The following is a 22500-nucleotide window of genomic DNA, read 5'->3' on the forward strand; positions in this document are numbered from 1 at the left end:
CTTGATTCCAGATAAAGGAAAAAAGAAGAAAAAGAAGAAAAAGAAGAAAAGAAAGAAATACTTCCACATACTTTTTAATGTTTGAGAGTTGAGACTCCTGTAACTGTTATTCCTACTTTCATATAATGCGCATCCTACTCAGTGGGAGGTTGCTGCATAAATTTACAATATATCTCGATAAAAGTGATTATAATAAGAGATACAAAAATCAATAGTTACGCCACTCTGAAGTCGACGTTTCAAATACTTCTAAGAGTAAAAATTCTTCCAACGTAAGTTTTAATACACCCAGTGGACTTCAGTTTCTAAAATACAGAAACTATACATTTAAAAGAAGTTTTTTATGAATCACAAATTACTTCGCACTCTGATCGATTAAATCTATATTTTCCTGCGATTTTCACGTGCACATTGAGCAAATCTCTCTCACATTTCATTAGGCACCGTCTGAATTACATTGTACTGATGAGAAGAAGCCAGTTTTACCTGGTAACGTTATTATAGCATTCTTCCTGTTGAATGTCCTTGTAACCCCCACCAGGCCATCCCATTACATACCTGTTTATTAGAAATCAACGGCCATCAAAATACAGGCTTCAGTGACAAGTTAAATCCTTGTTTCCCTTGTCCCTCTTTCTTCATTCCTCTTCAGGCCGACTTTTAATTATTCGTTTTCTTTTTATCAAGTTTCTGTCAATCCTTGGGCTGGATTAGCATACTGGGTCAAATGCACTAACGAGAGGCAAATCAAATGCCGCATTATTATCTGTTAATATTCAAAATGAGCAAACATCAAATTGAATAAGTCACATTGGCTTTCAGCTTGCTTGAGCAAATTACCACAGCTTAGAGTGATTGTAAACGCAAAAAGAAAGAAAAAATTATATTGTAAATAAGATTAACATGAGATAATTTTAAGCAGGTAGTAATTAAAAATTGTCTCTATGAATTGACTGCAGAATGTAATGAACACTTTTGCCCAGAAAGCGATCAGTCTAATATGATTAGAATGAGAAAGAGGAGAAAACATGATTCTGGCTTCAAAGCTTTGGCAAAGCAGGTCTAAGAGCGTTTGTTTGTTTGTCATGTTCATTTGAATGTTGATATGAAAGACTTTGGTACGATGTGTATATTGCGTCATATGATTATGCGTTAATTTTGAAGACGGGTGCCCAATTATACCAATACTACATAAGCTAAATGTATCGATAATCAACTAATGCAGTAGCTTATTTCTCACAATTATAAATTGCCTTTGTAAGGGAATTTTTGATGGGTCTCGAATATTCTTTTCATTTACTAGATATAAAAGGATACGATTAAAACCTTAAATGTTTTAAAAATTAGAGCAACGCTCCTGGAAAAAACCTTCGTTCTTTGCTAACTGGTCAAATTCTCTTAGAAATTCTCAGTTGGAACCCCTAATTCTAATTATTCAATTGTCTTCCTGTGATTCAAAGTGGAAGAGAATTAACACACTGAGTCATGCAGAGTTGCTTTTCTAATTAATCTCATATAAAGAGAAATTACAAGGCAGCGAAAATTATACCGAGCTGTTCACATTTACTCCAACTTCATAAAAAAAAAAGCACAGACACGTGCACATAAATCGACAATGCGATCATAGACGAACGAAACTTGAAGAAAAATTATAATCTAAAAAGGTCACTTACAAGAGCAAGTGGATCTGAACTCTTTCTTCTTTAATGTAGTGTACTATTTTTATATTGATACGGAGACAAGTGTGATAATTACCAAGGCACGCTTTAGTTAAGTGACTAACTGCATTCTATCGCACTCATGCAAAGTGAAAGTAAGCACAACCAGTCACCCCGAAGGTTTCCGGCATCTTCTGGATTTTTCTTTACCGTTCAATTAGTAGAAGTCATTAATATGCGCGGATTTTAATGGCAAATAGAGATTCAAGCAGCTCTGCTAGTGTCTGAAAGACAGACAGCAGAGCATGAATAGGTATCATATAAAGTGCTAGAAAGGAAAATGAACAAAATATCCTAAGTGATAAAAAAATTAACAAGAGGGTCTATTCCCTTCTGCCTTTCTCTCTCTCTTTCTTCTTGAGGGCAAAATGCCATCACCATTATAAACCAGTTCTTTTAACATTAATGCGACATTAATGAGTTGAAGATCAATCAGCGGATGAAAAATGACAGAAATTAGGCAAAAATATTCTTTGAAACTGCCTCTTTAAAACGAGTAGGTTATAGAGTTAGTACTCAAGAAATCAACTTGTTCCAAAGCTTGCACGAACAGGTACAGAAAGTCTTTCAATTTATCGGTTAGATTGCAAATTACGAAACATAAATGGTGAGAGGGTTATCTGAAAGGTATTACAATGCATACAAAATTAGGAAGCAATCAAAACTGATAAAGATTCAATTTTATTATTTTCTCTCTCTTATTGTTGTAAAGACAGCAATCAACCTAAGTATCATGACTAAATAGCAGGTGGAATCGCCAGGTATCGCCGTCAGGTGCGCGTGAGAAAATTTTAATTGCCGCGCATAATTGTCATTAAACCCAGAAAATTAATCGGCCCCGATTTAGGAAACTGCAGATGATTAACGCAAATTGAATAATTACAGACAATAATGACGCATAACGCGATCTCATTAGCGACTGACACAGAAAACAACGAAGCATTACGCGTAATTGCGATCAGGTCCAAGAGGCTAAAAGAGGAGTCCCGCAGCAGTGGTCGTCCGCTGATGAGCGAACGAATTAAAAATGAGAAAATGAATACGATGAATTATGAATCATTACCACATCATCATCATCATCATTATCATAAGTTCATGAACCGTCAGAAGTGATTACCGCCGGATTCGAGAATCATGACGAACAGTTAGTTAGTTAAAGACCTGGTTCAAACGCAGGTCCTTGTACGAGACACACACGCACACACACACACATACTCCAGCACAGAGGTATGCGAATTAATCTAGCGCCATCTTCAGCATGCATGCCAGCCTGCGCCATTAAAACCTATGTGAGGATTCCCTAACAATAAGATCGGTTGAATGAGAGGGGCTGGCTATGCATAAAATCTTCCGCCAGAATCGAAGCGATCCGGAATGAAGATTGGAAGAGTGTGGTGGCATCTGCTTGAGACAGTTGGCAATCATCAATATTTCGCGAGAGAAGATTTTTGTTTCGTTTGCTGAGATGATCCGGAATGGCGAATTGAACGGGGTTTGAGATGATGCAGTTGGTGACAAATATGGTTGAGGAGTGGCGTATTTTAATTCTTTTTTGAAGGTATTAATTTGGAGGGAAAATTGATAATGTTGTATATATATTTGCATACTATGAAACTTTTCTTAGATTTAGTAACAGAATGAAAATAAAGACCCTTGTGATAATAATAATAAGAAAAAAAGTAAAGAATGAGCCGAAATTTCTTCGGTGCAATCGAGTTTTCTGTAGTGTATAATACTGTATGAAACTCTCAACCACGGCCCATGAAACCCTTAGCCGCAGTCCACGAAACTTTTAGACACGGCAACTATAGCGGTGTCAGACGCACGACCATGGCTAACTTTAACCTTAAATCAAATAAAAACTACTGAGACTATAGGGCTGAAATTTGGTATTTGATGATTGGAGGGTGGATGATCAACATACAAATTTGCAGCCCTCTAGCCTCAGTAGAGTTTAAGATATAAGGGGAGACAGACACACAAATAGCCATTTCAACAGCTTTCGTTTGCAGAAAGCTAAAACAGATAAACAGACAAAAATTTAAATTCACTCGAAAAAAAATCTTATCATATTTTTAAAACAAGATATGGTTTCATTGGGATATAAAATATTTTCAAATTTATTTGTTTAAAAATCAAAAAAAAGGTCCCAAACCCTACCCGGCCCGCTCCGCCACACCCCCCCCCCCCCCAAAAAAAAAAAAGGGAATTTGGTCCCTTCGATTTTAATTATAGGTTTCATCGAAAACAAATAAATAAAAATGCGACTTACGTAATAATAGGTAACGTCTATTATACAGAAAAACTTAGATTCCTGACACCAATTTTTTTATTTTTTTTTATTTATTTTTTTTTTTTAAAGGGCAAGTTCGAACCTTTCAGGACATTTCTATAGCAGTCTGATCAGACTTATAACAGTCTAATTAGACTTGTTAGATTCTAATTACACTTGTAACAGTCTCCTTAGACTTGTAACAATCTAATTAGACATGTAACAGTCTAAATAAACTTGTAACCGTCTAATTAGACTTACAGCGACAAGCCCTAATAAGATTTACAGTAACAAATATTAACAGACTAACAGATCCATGACACTAACAATAAAAACAGTAAGTCCTATCAGACTTACAATACTTAGTCTTATAAGATTTGAAGTAAAAAGGCCTTCAAGACTTTGACGAGTAACGGGTTTCAGTGATTGGGGTTCAAAACATCTCGTCAATAATGATAGAATCACGAGGTGGTACGACGCAAGATGGGTGTGGGTGGGGGGAGGGGTGGGCTACCTGTGTGGCTACTTTGGCAATTACCAGCTGTGCACCTGGCCTGCCAGGCACCTGGATCAGGCACCTGGGTTCTCAAGAGAGAGAGAGAGAGAGAGAGAGAGAGAGAGCGAAGGCTTATTTACGTGGGCAAGCTCACAGGCATCAATGCGAGATGCACTAACAGAAACAAATACATACGTACATACATACATACATACACACGTGTGTACACGTGGTCGCGTGAACACGCGTGCTTGTCCATAATGAGAAATCCACAATGCAAACTCAAAAAAGTTATGTCAACTAGCAAATCTTCCGAACAGCCTAAAAAAGTAGTCTGGCAACTTTGTACTAGGTAAGTAAGTGAAGCCAGCTCACAATGACTGCTGACAGGCTCCGTGTTTTCCTATTTTAACTGGATTTTCCGTTGCATTCTGATTTCGTATCAATATATTGCTAAACTAACGGTGTCACTATTATACTTCCAAGGCTATCAACACTTATAACTATTACCAGTTTCTTCCAAGTGATATTTGTAAACATAGGTCTAGAAAGTACGCTATTAGCCTCGTAGTACCACACTTGTGATTTACGTTAAATGTTTGCGAAATGTCACGAATGCAATATTTCATGATTGACGTCGTAGAAAATAATTTCCTCTCTCCGTATTCTATAAACCATTCATTCTGGGTTGTAGTTCAAACAACCATTTGATACAAAATGATTAAGTAGTCTCACTTGTGTCAAAAAAAAATACTGACATATATCAGGGCTACAGTAGCATGACAACTCGTAAACAAATCTCTCTCTCTCTCTCTCTCTCTCTCTCTCTCTCTCTCTCTCTCTCTCTCTCTCGGTGTTTTATGTGCAATAACCAAAAGCTTATTATCTCTCTTGATCGCAACGTTTACGGTTAGGAGATTTAAGCAAGTCACGTAAGTGATTCGTTGATCATGCAGAAAGCTACGCCTAACCCAACAGTGTCATGCAATGCACTTGTATGCAATGTACTTACATTTCCTTTCTGTCTTGCGTCGTATCCGTTTACGCACAGTTGTTTTGTTGATGCTAGGCTGGCAAGCACTGTCACTTATAGAAACATTAGACTTACGCTTATAAATGAGAGATAAATGCTGCGCCTTCGGCTGGTTTCCATCTACGAGAGTCAGTTGAGGTTTCCCGCCAATATATGACGTCATGAGGAACTATAGTATGGAAACTATTTTATTTTATTTCATCGAGTGTTTTGAGTAGCCATTATGGAATATATGTTCCTTTATTTCCTCATGTAATTTCGGAAATAATCATTAGATATTTTATGTCAGTACTAATCGTTCTTATAATTTGGAATAAAGCCACGAGATGTCCCACCAATGTGTGACGTCATAAGAACCGAGATTATGGAAACTATATTTTTGTTACCTCTCTTAATGTTTTTGACAGCCATTATGGAATATATATCTCGTTCCCCATGTAATTTCGGAAACAATTATTAGGTATTATATGTCAGTTATCATTTTTGAATTTTAAATCAAAGCCATAACATATTAGAACTAAGTAGTTCTGTAGCCTGTTCCCAGGGCGACGCTGTTTGCAGCTGAGCCTTGTTGCCAATTGCCATCTTCAAACACCGAAGTTCCCGCGGAAATTGCATAGATCCTTTGTGTATAGTGCGATTTTTCCGTTCATTATCTTTATCATTGCAGAAATGGGCGCAGGAATTCTTCAGAAGATGAAGTAACATTTCACAGGTAAGGAAAGCATATTGAAGTTTACTGACCCGTATTTTGTGCTAGACAGGGAAATGTGTTGTTAGCAGCAACGTCTAAAGTAGTAGTTGCACTCTCTGTTAACATGTTATTTTCACCATTATTTTGTGGCACCAGCGCTCAGGCGATTTCACTTTCGAAATCAGAACATCGTCATTCCAATAGATGCTACATAATATAAAATGATAAACGATACTTCTCGTTATTGAAAGTGCTTAGTACGACTTAGGCCTATAGATGTGCTAGCAAGTAGTATCGCCTTGTTACTTCGATGCGTAAGGACACCTGCTGTACCTATTTTGTCACCAGGGCCGGTGCTATATAAGAATTGCAGGACCCATTTAGGAAATTATAGAAATTAAGACGATTTCTTTTATGTCAATATAAACATTATTTTCCCCGTGAAAATTTTCTGTTAATATAGTATGAACAATAATGTGAGGAATAGGTACTTCCTCATTCTTCATTTTCACGTTTTCGGTAGCGGTTTATTTCCCTTAGAATACTAAAAAGGCTTCAAACGGTAATTGGCGAGGGGTCCAATTTGATTAAATTGGTCAAATAGTCTAAAAACCGGGCCCTATTTGTCAGCCATTAAGAATTGCTTACAGTGTTTAGGCCACTAGGATACTGCTTATGCCGTGAATCTTTTCGTCTCAGGCGTTTAAAGGCAGCACAGGTTTTTTTTATATATATATATTTTTTTTTTAATGAAATGCATTTTTTCAAATGCTGTTTCTCAACGAAATTCCGAAGCGGTACGTTTGGTATGAGTACTTCATTACGACATAAACAATCCGTAGAAAACAACTCCCGTTATTCGGTTCATTGTAAAAATGGTTTTGCTTTTACCTATATGCATCCTACCAAATCCGTGTTTGATTTGTTTTCATCAAGCGATAGGTCTCATATAGATTGGCAATAGCATGGAAATGAAGTTTGGTATCCAAGGCTTCAGTTATCCCTTCAAAAAAATAATTTATTTATAGGCTATGACGTTTATATAAACCTTATTTTAAGTGCCTTTGAGAATAGCAACGAGAGGAAATAGAATCTTACCCATGCAAATGCTAGGCCTAGGCCTATTGATTCTGCTGGTATTTTTTTTTATATTCTTTTTTTATATTTTGTCCTATTGTGAAAAGTTTTATTTCAGATAAGACAAACAGATCTTCTTAAAGTAGACCTCATTTAGAAATTCTCTCTAAGTATCATTCCAAAGAAAGAAATGACATTGCTAGCCTTTTCTATTTACGGTTTGTTTATTAAACGCTGAGCATGGTTGGAGAAAAAAAATCACATTTTGTTAACCGAGTTTTCAAAGCCTTTTCTTAATAATAATTCCGTGGAAATACAAAAGTAGCTAAATAAAATGAAGTTTCTTGAACGAATTTATACCGCCTTCACAGTGACTAGTTCTTGCTTGCCATTAAGAATATCGGCTATATAGGTAGGCCTAGAGGTTATTGTTTATGTTACCATAAATGGTTTTAAACCTATAGCATTGATGCTTGACGGCATCACTGTATTACCATTCATACATGCGTATGTATACCTGTCGAATTTAGATATACATTTATTAGAGCTGGAATAGACTCATGCTCACCATCGTATCCAGGTGTGCAGTTAGTTTTATTGCTTTTGTAGCTGATATATATATATATATATATATATATATATATATATATATATATATATATATATGTGTGTGTGTGTGTGTGTGTGTGTGTGTGTGTGTGTGTGTGGTGTGTGTGTGTGTAATGTAGAAAGTGAATGTTTGTGTGTTTGTTTATTGGTGCGCTATAGAAATCCGACCCGCTTGACCGATCTAGACAAAATTTGGCACGTGGCCACGTTTTGACCCAACTTAGGTTTCAAACTCCACCGCCGTCCCCTTCTGTTCCCTTTTCCCACCCCCTTCCCCCCTTCCCTTTTAACTTATGAGGTAAATGAACTCTGCGAGTTTATCATACACCACTTCCTGTACTCCAAACCATAAAAATATATTATTGAAAATGCTTTTGATTACAGTGATCAATAATTCTATAGCAAGGTTTGTGTTTAGGTTTAGTGGGGATGTGTTTTGATTTAGTGGGGTTGTGTTTACATTAAGTGGGGACGTGTGTAGGTTTAGCAGGGGTGTGTTTAGGTTTAGTATGGGTGCATTAGGTTAAGTGAGATGTGTCTGGGTATAGCGGGAGTGTGTGTTTAGGTTTAGTGGGGGTGTGTTTAGGTTTAGTCGAGGTGGATTTAGGTTTAGTGAGGGGTATATTTATGGTTAGTGGGGGTATGTGTTTAGGTTTAGGGGGATGTGTGTCTAGTTACAGTGGAAGTGCAATTAGGTATAGTGAGGGATGTGTTTGTGTTTAGCAAGGAGTGTAGGTTTAGCAAGGGTGTGTTTAGGTTTAGTGAGGTTTGTGTTTAGGTTTAGTACGGGTGATTAGGTTTGTGAGGGTGTATTGAGGTTTAGGGGTGTGTGTTTAGTTTTAGTGGGGGATGTATTCAGCTTTAGCATGGGCCATGTGTTTAGGTTTAGTAGGGGTGCATTTAGGTTTAGTGAAGGATGTGTTTCGGTTTAGTGGGGATGATTGTATTATTAACAGAGGAGTGTTTAGGTTTAGTGGGCTTGGTGTGCTTAGGTTTAGTGGGCTGTTTCAGTGAAGTGGGAGTGTGCTTAGGTTTAGTAGGGGTGTGTGTTTAGATTTAGTAGGGAAGTGTTTAGATTCAGCAAGGGTGTGTTTAGGATTAATTGGACTGTGTTTAGGTTTTAGTAGGGGTAATTTTGTTTTAACAGGGTTTGGTAAGTTTAGTGGCGTGTGTTTAGGTTTAAATTGGGCTTGTTTAGGTTTAAGGTTTAGGGGTGAAGGGTTTACATTTTTGGGTTTAATTGGGGGGTTTGGTTTGTGGGGCGTGTGTTTGATTTAGTTAGGGAAGTGTTTAGATTCAGGCAAGGGTGTGGTTTAGGATTTAATGGGAACTGGGTTTTAGGTTAGCATGGGGGGTGTTTAGGTTTTAAGTTTAGCATTGTGTGTTTAGGTTTATGGGGGATTGTTTGTCTTAAGGTGGGGAGTGGGGTCTAAGGTGTTAGTTGTTGTCTTATGGTTTAGTGAGGGTATATTTTGGTTTAATGGGAGTGTGTTTAGATTTGGAGGGGTGTTTAGCTTTAGTAGTGGCTGTGTTTAGGATTAGTGGCGTGTGTGTTTAGTTTCAGAATAGATGAGTTTAGGTACAGTATGGGTGAATTTAGGTTTTGTGAGGGGTGTGTCTAGGCTTAGTGGGCATGTGTATTTAGGTTTAGTGGAATGTGTTTAGGTTTAGCAGAGGGGGCATTTAGGTTTAGTGGGAAGTGTGTTTATGTTTAGGTTTGGTAGGAGGAGTGTTTAGGTTTAGTGGTGGATGTGCTTAGATTTAGTTGGGGTGTTTTTCATTTCAGGGGATGTTAATGTTTAGTGGGGTGTGTGTTTTTATATTTGGTGGGGATGTTTGTAATAGTAGCAGAAGTGTGTTTAGGTTTAGTGGGGTGTTTCAGTTAAGTGTGAGTGTGCTCAGGTTTAGTAGGGGTATGTGTTTTGGTTTAGTGGGGATGTGTGTAGGTCTATCAAGGGTGTGTATAGGATTGATGGGGCTGTGTTTAGGTTTAGTGGGGTATATTTATGTTAGCAGGGTGTATTTAGGTTTAGTTTGGTGTGTTTAGGTTTAGTGGGGTGTATGTTTTGGTTTAGTGGCGAGTACTTTAAGGTTTCTTGAGGGTGCGTTTTGATTTAGTGGGGGTGTGCGTTTAGGTTTAGGTGAATTTAGGTTTAGTGGGAATGTGTGTTTAGGTTTAGTGAGGGATGTGTGTAGGTTTTGTGAGTGTTGTGTGTTTAGGTTTAGTGGAATGTGTTTACATTTAGTGGAGGTTGCAATTAGGTCTAGTGCGAGGTGTGTTTGTTTAGTGGAGGATGTGTTTAGCATTGGTGGGATGGGTGCTTAGGTTTAGCGGTTGATGTGCTTAGGTTTAGTGGGGTGTAGTGCAATTCATGGGATGTTAAGGTTTAGTGGGGTACGTTCATGTTTAGTCGGGGTGTGTTTAGGTTTAGTGATGGTGTGTTTTGATTTTGTGGGCGTGTGTTTAGCTTTGATAGGGGGCGTGTGTTTAGGTTTAGTGGGGTGTGTGTGTTTAGGTTTAGTATGGGTAAGTTTAGGTATAGAGGGAGTGCGTTCAGGTTTAGTAAGGGGTGTCTTTAGGTTTTGTGGTGGTGTGTGTTTAGTATGTTGAGGTTTTGTGAGTGGTGTGTGTTTGTTTAGTGGAGGATGTGTTTAGGTTTAGCCAGATGAGTGTTTAGATTTAGTGGTGGATGTGTTTCTTTAGTGGGGGTGTGTTTTGGTTTAGTCAGGGTGTGTGTAGGTTTAGTGGGGGTGTGTCTTGGTTTAGTCGGGGAGTGTTTAAGTTTAGTGGGGATATGTTTTGTGTTTAGTTTTACAGGGACGCACTTAGGTTTAGTGGGTGGTGTGTATTTATGTTTGAGTTTGTGTGAGGGGTGTTTAGATTTAGTGGGGGATGTGTTAAGGTTTAGTTAAGGTGTGCTTTGGTTTAGTGTGGGTTGTTTAGTGTGGGGGATGTGTTTAGGTTAAGTGCCGATGTGTTTTGATTTAGTGGGAGGGTGTTTCAGTTAAGTGGGGGTGTGTTTAGGTTTAGTGGGGTGTACTTTGATTTAAGGGGTGTTTAGGCTTAGTGGGAGGGGGGTGGGAGTGTTTGGCGGGCGTTTTTTTCTCTCTAGAGGGGAGAGGTTAATGAAAACCATACCAGGTGTTACTTCCTCTCTAAGGTAAGTGATCGAGTGTCATTCAAAGCATTCTCTGGCAATGCTGTGTTGCCCAGCTAATATACACATTTATATATGTGCGTGTTTGTTAAAAAATAATGAATAGCTATTTATTCATGTGCATATACATATCTAATAATTCAATAAGCGAATGCATATATCTAATGAAACTATATCTTAATTTTCGGTATTTCAGATATATTTAGATTATAGTAAGTGCCTTTTTTCATGCAAAATTATATACTTGATTTTAAGCGACTTTCCATGATTTTTTTTAAAGAGACTATATAGTTATTTGTACTTATACAGATTACTGACTGCGTAATAAAGGAATAAATTTTCCTATCTATTTGTGCTTGGTTTTACAATAATTAAAATATATACAAATTACAAAGCAAAATTCCTCACTTCAAATACAATAGACTTGTGAACAATAATATTTCAAAATGTTTTGTGCAGAAATGATTAATTTACTTATAATAAAGTAACAGATTATTATAATAATTAAACAAGAAAAAATATCAAACCTTGGGGTTTAATCACATCAGTAAAGCATAATAATGTGTGCTGAAATGGGTGTTTCAATATGGCTGCCCGAGGTCTCCTCTATGATTCAAGCATTAGTTTCCTCCGTCTTCCTAAAGCTCTAAAGTGAATTTTCCAAAATATTTTGTACTTCGTTCTTGAATTTAATTTTTGGTTTCTATATTATATACAATATACGATGCACGAGATAGATAATGATATTCTAACGAGGAAAATGCATATCGATTCAATTTTTTCGCGCCATATGTATATAATGCCATCCATATGATAGATAATGTTCCAATGAGGAAAATGCATTTCAGTTCATATGATAAAAGAATTACTCATTGTCTGGTGGACAAAAACCACGGGAAGAGTGCTACAGCATATTTCCGAGCGAGTGTACGTGTAAACAAGCAACATATAATAAAATCATATTCACTCCCTATAGAGCCTAACCTATACACGCCTTTAAGAGAAGCCGGGACTCATGTGGTTACCTCCGTTGCGAGGGCATTAATAGCCGTCCCACTCATCTTAATATGGCGTATAATGGACTCTTTTACGTAGGGCGATACCCGAGCGTTCGTAGATATCTGTCAATCATCGGGAGATATGGGGGTGCTCGGCTGTTAATGGTTGCATTAATGGAGCTATGGTATGCAGTTAGATATGCTGGGATAAAACGGGCAATGAAAGTCTGTTTTCCAGGAACTTATTTATTTAAAAAAGATATTTATATATATATTTATTTAGCTATTTATTTTAGGTTCTTTTAATTTAATTCCTTCATGGATAGAAATATATGGTAAGTATTTCGGGACGAATGTGTCGGTAACTTATTTTTTCGTCGTTCTAATAAAAGACTCAATATCATATATCAAATATTGTAAATAAAATGCTAAATATGAAGATAAATCGATATTGAATATTTACCTGCATATATTACATAAGGTCTCGAGAAAGGAGAGGTTACATGCACGAATGAAACAAATTCTTTAGACTTGGTTATTGTTTGTGCTTGCGTTTTGCAGCCAAATCTCTTCCCCCCCTTCCCCGACTCCAACAACAACAGCTCCCCCACCCCTACCCCACCTTTTTGTTTGCATTTGCAAAGCCATGCACAGGTTTTGCTTACGGTTGTCGTCACAGTTTACAATGCATGTTCATTATTTTTGCTTTTGTATTCGATTATTGCATGTTTTTGTTCTTTTATTTTCCGCCATTGTTCATTGTTACCTGGTTGTGCGTTTCAGCCGGTTTATGTTTAGTCACGTATTTGTCCATGTATGAGTTTTTTTTTTTTTTTTTTTTTTTTTTTTTTTTTTTTTTTTTTGAGGGTTTTTTTTTTTTTTTTTTTTTTTTTTTTTTTTTTTTGTGTGTGCATTCAGTGTTATAATAGTGCATGTTTCTGTGGAAATGTTGATGTTCTTATATACATGTGTTCATGTAACTCTCCGTACATGCGAACTGGTTCTTTTATGTATGTATGTACGTACGTATGTTTTTAAGTGAATTTATAAAATATTCTAGCTTATTCCTCTATTTTCATGAGAGTGCTTCTTTGCTTGCGTTTATGCATCTTGCCTGATATTAACTGGTTCTTGTACTTATGTATGTAAGTATGTATTTATCTATTACATGGTATTTACGTGAGTGTATAACAGATTATAGCATATTTATCTGCTTTTATAAGAGTGAGTCTCTGCAAAATGTCTACGCTTTTATGCATAAACATGTCATTTCACGGGTGTATCTTTGCTTTCATCTCTGGCCGCGCATAGATGTTTATTGCATGTGTTTTGTTTGTCTCTGATGTTCGCCCTACCTGCGGGTCTCATCAAGGATTAATATCCCACCTGGCTGAAACACAGGTGAGAGAAATCACTCAACCGGGTGCTCAATCAACGCTGCTCATATTTGGCGAGGCTTCGTGTCCTTAATGCAGACAGTCAAGATTAATGGGACTTAGGAAGAAAATAAATGGGGGTGTGGGGGGGTGTAAGAGAGAGAGAGAGAGAGAGAGAGAGAGAGAGAGAGAGAAACTGGTTGAGGAAAACTTGTTGTTGTGCATCTCTTTTACTCTTGGGATTATGTGTGCGTGTGTCTGAAGAGAGAGAGAGAGAGAGAGAGAGAGAGAGAGAGAGAGAGGCTGAGGTAAACATTCGTTGTTATGTATTTCTTTTGTTCTTAAGATTATATGGATGTGTGCGTGTGTGTGTTTGTGTGTGGGTGTGTTAGAGAGAGAGAGAAAATTGATTGCGGAAAATACTCGTTGTTATAAATCTTTATTTACTCTTAGGATTATTTATATACGTGTGTGTGTATGTGTGCTTATGTATGTGTGTGTGAGAGAGAGAGAGAGAGAAACTTAGAAAAAAAAATTGGTTAAGGTAAACCTTCATTGCTCTGCATGTTTTCTCTTAAGATTACATATGCGAGAGAGAGACAGAGAGAGACGGCGCTAGGGTCCTAGCTACGTATCTTCTAAGTAGATAGTATAGAGAGAGAGAGAGAGAGAGAGAGAGAGAGAGAGAGAGAGAGAGAGAGAGAGAGAGAGAGAGGCTGGGAGAAAAAGATAATGACAAAGCGGTGGGCTGGGAATGGGATCGTTACTATGCTTCTCGTGTAATGGGTGATCGATGGGTGTTGAATGAAAGCAGTCCAACCCATCCGTCAATTCACGATTAATGAGACCTAGAACAAAACAAAACGATAATAAGCGCACAGTGAAAGAACATAAACGCATTGCTTTGCATTCTGCAAAGGTGCGAACGGGGTTGAAGTGAGAGGCTGACTGACTGCCTTATGAGTCATCAAACTGGAATACTATTGTAGTGCCTAATTACCATAGTTATGAGTAAAATAGCCAGTAAAATACTTTCTCCATATATCCATTTTTTAACTGATGCACAGTCATTTGTCTTATGACCATAGGCTCTTTCATACTGTTATTAATCTGATCACACTGCCTGCCCTATGAATCATCAAATTGGTAAAATATTTCAATGCCTAATTACCATAGCTATGGGTAAAATAGCTTGTAAAATACTTTCTCTATATTTTCATTTTTTTACTGATGCCCAATTGGTCTTATGACCATAGGCTCTTTCATACTACTATTAATCTGATCAGACTGCCTGCCTTATGAATCATCAAACTAGTATATCATTTTAGTGCCTGATTACCATAGTTATGAATAAAATAGCCAGTAACATACTTTCTCAATTCTTTTTTACGTTTTTATTGATGTACGACCATAACCTCCTTCGTAATACCTGTGATCCGATCTTCCTATACATAAGAATTCATTATACCCAAAGGAATCAATCATGCTTTCATTTGAATCATTTATCAAAACCATATACAGTTTATCAATCTTGCCACAGGACAACTGAGGCTGTAAATAAATCAATAAGTTGTTGAAGGGGTATGATATTTATGTTTGATATGATAGATGACTGAATGAGTGATTCAATCAGTGCTCAGATGCGACAGGATCGGAAGTTATAAGCACCGAAATTTTAATTAGGCTCTTTTGAAGTTAAGAGATAAAATTACTCCCTATGAAGATTGACTATTTATTAAACGATAGGAGGATATTGGAACAGAGATTTATGTTGTATTGAGACATGAAGTTGAATGTTACATACTGACATTATTGTTATGATAATTCGATGCAATGAACCAAGGTAGTCAGTATGATGGATTGGGAAAAACATTTTGAGAGCAGAAGCAACAGTCACAAACACACATATATATATATGTATATGTATACATACATATATATATATATATATATATATATGTATATATATATATATATATATATATATATATATATATATATATTATATATACATACATACATACACACACACACCATATATATATATATATATATATATATATATATATATATATATATATATATATATATATATATATATATGCATGTGTGTTTGTATGTGTGGGTACATGGATGTGAACTTTACGTGTGCATGTCTGTGACACGTTCACACACACGCATCCATACACACACGCACACAAACACATACACATGAAGAGGGAAGGAGCTGTTCTCATAGGCAGCCTACTAATTATTTTTCATATTTTCTACCTTCTGATTTACATACATATGAAATAATATACAAACTGAATGGTCAAAATTTTACACGGAAGCAAAAATTCGTTATCATAGTTATGGGACTTTTGAATATTTATTGTATGCAAACCAACTATCCACAAATGTTTTTAATGAGCTGTTGAGACGGTAATAAGGCATCCATCATCCTTCAGCAAAGGTTGCTTTTCTTTCTTTCCATACCATACTTTCTTTACTTTTTTTTTGGCGTGTTTTATTTACAGACTCAGGAATACAGCCATGTTTATCAAGACTTTAAATTGATTAGAGAGAGAGAGAGAGAATATATATAAATTGGGATAGAAATGAATACATTTCAGGCATTAACGAGCCCATGCCTTCCTCACATTTATACAAAGATAACAAATGAACACAGTCATCCTTCGTTATTAGAACTAAGCATTATTAGAACTAAACAAACAATGTAACGGATGCAAGAAGGAGGCATTCAATTTAGCCAATCTATTTTATGACTGCTAAAACAGGCAGAGAATACAGACCTCTCGCCTTTAAGTAAGTAGGAGATAACCTGTTCTAAAGTCTTCTGTGGTTTGTTGAAGACAGACAGACAAACGAGCGCATAAAGATGACGATTATGGTACAACCCGTCTCGCTTCAACACAGCCTTAAGAAATATATCTCTTAGAAATGAGAACGGAAACAGATCAAATTGATATACGATTCGAGAGACTGGTATGGGAGCGCCATGGCCCCACAATCCCTACCATTTATATGGTAGTGATTCATGGCAACGGCGCTTCCAATGAATGAGCAATGTTCCTCTAATGAAGTTCGACTTATAAAGCTCAAGAGATTCATGAGGGTCGGCTATACATGGCTGGGTGCTGTTTGTGCAGAGGTTGATGGGCCGCTTGTAAACAACAGCCTACGGTAGTGTTAACGGATTGGACCAGAGAGAGAGAGAGAGAGAGAGAGAGAGAGAGAGAGAGAGAGAGAGAGGAGAGAGAGAGAGAGAGAGAGAGAGAGAGAGAATGAGTGGATAAGCTGTGTGGAAGGTGGAAGAAAATCTATGAAAATATGTTGGAACAATATGTTGGAACAATATGTTGGCTACTAAAAAATAAATAGTTCCGATTTTTATTGGAGGGCTACTGAGCAGACATCCGGCCAAAATAATTGTACGTTTCAAGCACTTCCTTTTATAAAATCAGGGTTCTCTTTCCTTGTTTCAGAAGCCAGAATCAAGGACAGGTCCCATTCAGTGAAGGAATCACAGAACCAGTTGTTCTTTTTATAAGTTTAAAGTGTCAAAGACTCAGGGATACCGTATTTCATGCATTGATATTTTAAACTTATGGAAGTATAACTTTTTATTTGTTTAATCGGATAGCATGGCGTCTCTGAGTCTGAGACTTTAAACTGATGAATAGAACCACTGGCTCTGTAGTTTTTTTTACTGAGTGGGACCTATCCTTGATTCCGGCTTCTGGAACTTACTGAATAAAGTACCCTTGATGCAGTTCTGTCATTGGATTAGGACGTCTCTGTACCTTTGTATTATGAAACTCCTAAATAGAAAAACATGGAGTTACGGTTTTGTATCGGAAATAGACCCAAATCAGTGAAGAAACGTATCCTTATTTTGCGGTTCGTTCCAAAGATAATAATAACTTGTGAAACTCATGTAAGCAGTTTTTTTAGTACTCCGTTTTTTTTTTTCTTAAGAACCCAACAGTCTTCGATTTCTAGAATAGATGAAGAAAAAACATTCGGTCGCTAGAGTTCTATTTCGTAGTTTAACGGAGGGCACTTCAGTCTTTATCACATTCCATAAGAAAAGAACCATTGCCATTGTCTTGAGCATGAATTTTCGAAACGTGCACACATCGACTTTTCACCTTCCTAGCTCTCCGTATTTTCCTTGAGCTCGACTTGGTTAGTATAAGTTAAAACCAGTTGCCACCTGAGTGACGAGAGATCGCCATTTTTTAATTGAGTCAGTGAGAGGGCGAAAATAAAATACACTCGAGGAAAAGAGAACTGAACAAACCATAGTATTAGTTCGCTGTCTTGCAAAGTGGGATAGAATAGAAACATTGACCTGACTGAGAGAGAGAGAGAGAGAGAGACGTCTGTCTGGAATAGAGCGAAAGTAGGCCACTGCAACAGATAAAAGAGCGGGGCACAGCCACTTACTCCTTTTGTGTGTTCTCTCAAGGCTTGTGATGTGACCCGCCATGCACAGCTGTACGAACAGAGCAGCAGCAGCTCGAGAAACATGGCAAACCTGCAGGTGTAGCATTCGTTAAGAGTCAGCTGAGCGATTACATCCGCAAACAACGCGGATTTGCTAATGAGAGCATCTGAACTCTTGATCGTGATTGGATTAGGCACGTGCGTAAATAATTGATTCATTGATTAAAGATGACTTCATTACTATTCAAGGGCAAGACGCATACACGTGGGAAAGGGCTGAGGAATGCGCAGGGAAGATTCCTCTCAGACTCTCTGATGTTTATCCCGGTGTTTTTATCTTATTTATTGACACCTGTTGCATTGAATTAAGTCTTTCTTCCTTACGACCTGTTATGTTAGATATTAGACCTGAAAAATAATGGAAAAGTTCAAAATCAAAAATACTATCTGATTGTTCACACAACTGAGAAGTAAAAAGGAATGGGATGGAATATAGAATTTAGGCCAGAGGCTAAACACTGCCACCTATGAGGTCATTCAGCGATGAAAGGGAAATAGAGAGTAGAAAGGCTTGAAAGGTGTAACAGGTGGAAAACCTCGCAGTTGCACTATGAAACAAGTGTTAGGAGAGGGTGGATAGCAAGATGGAAGAGAGAGAATATGAACAGAGGTACTGTAAAAGGATTGAAGGGGGTTGCAGCTAGGGGCCAAAAGAACGCTGCAACGAACCTTTAGTAATGCCTACAGTACACCGCGTGAGGTGCACCGGTGGTACTAGCTCCCTATGGGTGAGAAATATAAAGATAGTAAAAATAAACATCAAAAAAGCAATAACTCAGCCAAGTTATTTGCCTGTGAACAATACAGTATAGCTATAGCATAAAGAAAGGTTTTCCAACACCGACAGAACTTCAAAAGTTAGTTCGATGTCTTCGTCTTCGCTTGGTTGCTAACATATTGCACTCCATCTTTTTCAGTTCTGAACGAATTCGCCTTCATTTCTTTATTTTCTAGTATAGGAGTATTTCGAGTTCATGTTTTTTTTTGTCTTCGTTTTCTTACCCAAAACTTTCAGTTTTATTTTTCCAAAGTATGGCTTGGATAGAGGTTACAGACGAGAAGCATTTTCACATATATAATGAAATCGTAATTGCCGAATGGAATTCGTACAAGGATGAATATCATATATATTAATAATACATTGTAAGAAATAATTAATAAAAGATAATTATTATTTTACGAAATGACTCCCCCCGCAAAAAAGCAAAACCACAAATAAGAATAAATAAATAAATTTAATAAAGTCTTCACCTCATTTTGGCAAGAAATGTATTGACCGACTGAAGGTATTTGACGCCGGGAAAGAGAGAAAAGTGGAGCATACCCAATTGTTACTTACACGACTTTCTTAAGGTTCATGGCTGGTTTTACCAGATGTCTGAGTAGAATTGTTTTCCCTCGACTGATATATTTTGCCTCGTCCTTCAAGAGGGGAACCAGGAAAACCAATCAGACCAACTGGGAAAGAGAGAGAGATTGAGAGAGACCTCACTTACCTATGGGGACTTAAACGGATGAAGGAGAAACAGGAGGAAGGAGAGGAAAGGCAGAGAGAAAGGACATTTTACATTATGGAAGTAGAGGAGGAAAGAGAAAAGACATATATATATAATGTGTGTGCGTGTGTCACATTACCGTGATTCATATACATACATCGAGCTACAAATGTCCTTTAATATCTAATTCACTCTACCTCGGAATTAATATATTTTCATATATACTTAACCGAAGGGGAATTTTATTAGGCGATAATAGAATTGTCAGCGCCTAGGCGCGAACCCAGGACACCATACAAATCCAGGAACGTCAGTGAAGCTTTTACCCACTCCACCACCGCCTCTTGCGGTGGAGTGGGTAAAAGCTTCACTGACGTTCCTGGATTTGTATGGTGTCCTGGGTTCGCGCTTAGGCGCTGACAATTCTATTATCGCCTAATAAAATTCCCCTTCGGTTAAGCATATATGAAAATATATTAATTTCCGAGGTAGAGTGAATTAGATATTAAAGGACATTTGTAGTTCGATGTATATATATATATTATATATATATATATATATATATATATATATATATATATATATATATATATATAAAGTGTTTGCGTGTAACACGTTCTCCTAGAATCAGCCCCGATAAAAAGAGATTCACTATCACCGCGCAAACATTAAAGAATCGTAAAATCTCTGATTCCTCTTTCGCAATTTTTTTTCCGTTTTGTTTTGCTCTTTCGTTATACCCAGAGAGTACCTTCGACGCTGACCTGTTATTAGGTCTCGAATTTCACGAAAAATCTCCTCTATCTGATCGACTTTATCTGATCGTCCTGCATAACCTTCTATTTTCTTCCCACGATAATTTTCTAAATACCAGTCGCTGAGATTCTCTCTCTCTCTCTCTCTCTCTCTCTCTCTCTCTCTCTAGTGTAGGTATGTTAAGATGTATATAAACATATATAGGATATACACACATATATACCATATATATTATATATATACATATATATATATATATATATATTATATATATATATATATATAATATACATATATATATTGTGACGAAGTGGCCTAGAGTACCTGGGTCTGGATACCATTAATACTTGGTGCACGAAATAGTCAAAGATCTGTGTCTGGACACCATTAATATTTGTTAACCCAAATTGCCAAGTATCTGGTTACTACACTTACCATTTGTACTTGCTAGTACAAGAGACCCTTTTATTCCTGGGTCTGGGACACCCTTTGTACTTAGGGCACCGTTTGTTCAAGTACCTGGTTGTTACTTACCTCACTACAGCCAGACACCTGACCCTTCATCACAAATACTAAACGACTGAATACTCTAAAGGTAAGCGTGAGCCCTTATATAACTGAACAGTCAAGAAAACAATCAGTCTAAGTTCATTAAAATAGGGGTGAGGTAATCTTAATTAAAGGGCATCACTCCTACAATTTAAAATCTAAGTTTCCCTGATTCTGATTTATTTGTGGGAAACGGCACAATTATCACTCTATATTTCTACCTAAACAAAATAAAATATAATGCTTAATACTGGGGTTGTAACAAAATACTCATATAAATTTTAAATACAAAATTTATTTCTAAATTCAAAATTTATAAGTGAAATTCACAATACAGGGAAATTGTTATTACTTGAAAACAAGTGTTTAATTAATTCTTGAATTAGTTATTAAGCAAAATTAAATCAAAGTTTTTCAAGAAAATTAATTAAAGTAAATCATAAAGCAATAATTAAGTTTGAAATGATATTTCATTAAATAAAAATTAATTTGCAAGTGTTAGATTCAAACAATTTCATAATGGAATATTATTCAAACTAATTAAACAAAATAAAGACAATGCAAAAACATAATGCACAATATGAAAACAATTAAAGCATTGACAGTACAAACATTAAGCATATAAAATTGGATATGTCAAAAGAACAAAGCAAAAGATAAATGTGTTTAAAAATGATAAAACCTCGAAGTGAACTTCAAAACATTTGTAAAAATACCTTATACACAGCTGCAGCTTCAATCAAAAGGCCTGTTACAATTTTACACTTTTGTGGGCGCCTTCACAAAACTAATAGAAATAACACTATGTTCAGATTCCAGAAACAACACATACAATAAGACAACTACTGAGTGACCTTCTCAAATACAAAATTAACGTGAAATACGTTAAGTTACTGAAACAGCCTCGCAACCGAGCAAGCGAGAGAGAGAGAGATTTTGAGAGAGAGAGAGAGAGCAATGTTAAACTCTCTAACGCACGCCGCTATGTCTCAAAAGAGAATGAATGTTTTATATGCATAACTATGCGTATCAGGGGAATGGGCGTAGTTCAGTGTACATGTCCAAGACGAAAACATATTACGTCATCTCTATAGGGGTATCTATAGAGATGACGTAATATGGTTTCAGGGCCTCTTTGACTTCGTTCACATATGTCCATGAATAAGGCTCCCTTGTTCCGTTACAGGCCCGACCGGGATGATAAAAAATTAGCTTAACTCATCTATTTTCAAGGGGTTGAATAACAGTGCGGCCTGGGAGGTCTTACGCACTTGTTTGCGCCGATAAAGAAATCAGCTTAGCTAAGACATTCTCAAAGTGTGAATACAACCCTCTTCACAGAGGCTCACATATAAGCACTTACTCTCGGTCTTACGTTACTTCACGATAAAAAGTTGGATCACTTAAGACATGTTATCTTTAAATTTGGGAATCTGAATACAGAAAACATACATTTTATAACATGATACACAGGTTCTGAGGTGAATTAATCGCATTTCCACAATTATAATTGCATTATAAAACTTACATTACAAGTATATATATATATATATATATATATATATATATATATATATATATATATATATATATATATATATATAATATATATATATATATACACACACTAAAGTTGGAGGCCAATCAAATGCATCCAAATATTAAGTTCACAATTGAATATGAAAATGAAAATAAACTGCCCTTCCTTGATGTGTTGGTTTTTAGAGGACGAACATTTTAATACCACAGTTTTTAG

At 36.6% G+C, this 22500-nt stretch overlaps 1 long non-coding RNA gene across 1 annotated transcript in view; it reads left to right on the forward strand.

Moving 5' to 3' along the window:
- Positions 1-6105: 6105 nt before the first annotated feature.
- The window catches only part of LOC135211641 (uncharacterized), a 97262-nt gene continuing 80867 nt past the window's right edge, over positions 6106-22500 (forward strand). Inside the window, exon 1 of the long non-coding RNA XR_010313686.1 lies at positions 6106-6234. This is a non-coding gene — a long non-coding RNA (uncharacterized LOC135211641). The remainder of the gene's footprint in view (positions 6235-22500) is intronic.

The sequence above is a fragment of the Macrobrachium nipponense genome, chromosome 4, assembly GCF_015104395.2.
Source record: "Macrobrachium nipponense isolate FS-2020 chromosome 4, ASM1510439v2, whole genome shotgun sequence".
Lineage (NCBI taxonomy): Eukaryota > Metazoa > Arthropoda > Malacostraca > Decapoda > Palaemonidae > Macrobrachium > Macrobrachium nipponense.